This window comes from Euprymna scolopes, chromosome 39, assembly GCF_053919585.1.
Source record: "Euprymna scolopes isolate OS-2025 chromosome 39, ASM5391958v1, whole genome shotgun sequence".
Lineage (NCBI taxonomy): Eukaryota > Metazoa > Mollusca > Cephalopoda > Sepiida > Sepiolidae > Euprymna > Euprymna scolopes.
In genome coordinates this window covers 40,474,471-40,476,970 of record NC_136520.1, presented here as the reverse complement: position 1 = coordinate 40,476,970, position 2,500 = coordinate 40,474,471, and the positions used below count along the sequence as shown (strand labels likewise).

Sequence of the window (2,500 nt, the reverse complement as noted above, 5' to 3'; positions counted from 1 at the left end):
ATGGCGATTAAGCTACACTGAATATTCGGCGTTTCATCCACTCTAGGATTCGTCAGGCTTATGCGCGAATTCTGTGGTTGTTTCTCGTTTTTATATGGTCCTCTTCTGCTGAGGATTTTAGTTAGATATATATACAAAAGTGTTTTACCACTTTCGCATGAAAGTTATTTTGCTTACTGTTTTTCCCTCTGAGAAAAATAGTTGTGCTTTGAAACTGGAATATGAAAATGATTATCTTTATTTTGTATCCTTTGTAATTTGAAAAATTTTATTTTCCTTCCTATTTGTGTGTGTGTGTTCCACTCTCTTAAAGACGCATAACTGTAAACGTTACTAAGTTTGAATCATTAGCTTAAATTCTTTCAAAATGCCGAGCTTAACGCAGCTTGATAATTGTTTTAAAAAGTAGATATTTTTAATATCCAAAAGCACACACACACACATTATATATAACTGGTTGGTTTCCTGTTTTAAAGGCGTTGCTTAATAGGAAATCAAATAGAACACATATAAAAATACGTTTTGGATGGTTTCAAGACGTATTTTTATATACGTGTTCTATTTGATTATATATATACACACACACACACACCGTACTTTGGGGTAATTCCGCCAAGTCCGGGGTAATTGCGCCAACTTGCTAAAAGTCTTCTTTTGGCAACCACGTATATAAAGCAAATTTTTTTATTGGCGCAATTACCCCCGGATTTAGCGCAATTACCTCAAAGTATATATATAGTTTTCGTTTCGTCTGTCTTCGTCTTGATAAGCGACGACTTCGAAAGTTTTCTTTTAAACAAGAGTTTACAATTTTTTCGAATGTAATTTAAGTAGAATAAACAGTGGTCGCGGTAGTGGTGGTTGTGACCTCAACGGACCATGCGTACATCTAGTCTCTGCATCATTTCTCAGAGTTTGCACGTATGTGCGTGCCTCGACTGTATTCATTGGATGATTTCTCTGACTTGAGTAAAGCGGGTAAACAGAACTGAAACGCTAACTACTTGACTGACCTTTGTTAAATAAAACCTACCATTAGTTGGCTTTCACGATAATATATATAAGTGATGATTGTTAAAGCTGACGAAACCGGTGTCGAAAACATTGTATTTCAATCCCAAACAACCAACTACGTGGTGTTAATAGACGTCCGTCTCCTTTTCTGTCACGCTTATATGCACCACTCGAAGGATTCGTCTTGGATGACTAGGGCTGTGACAACAGCATATTCTTTTTATTGTTTTAACTCTTGAGTATGTATCCGTTAATATCCTATATGTTCTTATATAGACTGATGTGGTTCTCGGTTGATTTACTGTGTCTTGCTGTGTCGGATATATACCCGAGAGTCAAAAGAATGAAAAGAATATTCTGTTGTCACAGCTCTAATTTACTAGGACGGGGACGTCTATTAACACCAACTTATCCTAATTTAGGATGAGGACGTCTATTAACACCAACTACGTAGTTTTTTTATTAGTTTTTTTTTTTTGGTTTTCTTATGGGATGATCATCTTTAGTAAACTATTACGTTTAATCATATTCATGCAGATATTCTACATGATTTATACTTGCATAATATTTTGCCTACTAAGCTCCTCTGTGTGTGTTTTTGGTCTATAGACATGAAACTTAATATATAGGGTATTCGAATCCTTGCGAAACTTTGATTTGAAAATTTAAAAAATGAAATTTGCCTGGTGAAGGTCGGACGACGTCATTACGAATATACGTGTATGACGTAATAGTTATTGGTTCATGTTTTAATGTTTAGCTTTGCGGTGGACATGTCTTCATAGTATAGTCATTAACGTCAAAAGAAAAAGTAAATCATAAGCTAAACGTTCTGGTTTCGATTCTCGGTGGTGGCGCATGAGTTTTTTGTTTTGTTTTTTGGGTTTTTTTTTTCTTTTTAAATCATTACTCTATATTGAGTCTAATATTATACGATAATACATACAAAATTTCTATTATTGAAAACATAATATTTAAGTGTATTTTACGAGCCGGCAATGCCGAGCGGCTAGCTAGCATTATTTACAAAAGTCACATTTTGGCAGAGTAAGAGGGTAGTAGTTCCGGGGAGGGGTAGTCATTGTGCCAGGTTTAAGAGGGTCATAGAAACAATTTTGTATCCTGTACTAAATCTAGCCTTTTTCGTGTCATTACAAGAGCGAGAAGTTCTTGAAATTTGATTTCAACAAAAGATAATTTTGGGGTTAATTTCAAGTGGTTCTTCAGATCAAATTTGAACAAATTTGACATCAGAGAATGAATCACGCGAAAATTGATCATTTTGTTTTTTTAAAAGATTTGTTTGCAGCAGATAAGCCATGTTTGACATTAAAATGACAAAGGTCAGCTGCCCTGGCGTTTTGGATAAAAGTCAACGTGTTGTATCTGTTCTCATACTATATTTCATAATTTTTGTTCTCGGCCAGGAAAGAAAACTTCTAAACTGAGACAATATTTATTTGGTATTTTTTACGACCTGCCCCAG

The 2,500-nt window shown here is 34.8% G+C and overlaps 1 protein-coding gene across 5 annotated transcripts in view; it reads left to right on the top strand.

Moving 5' to 3' along the window:
• LOC145263773 (fibroblast growth factor receptor 1-like) overlaps positions 1-2,500 on the top strand; it is a 389,904-nt gene that overhangs the window by 227,870 nt on the left and 159,534 nt on the right. The gene's annotated exons all lie outside the window — the stretch shown is intronic.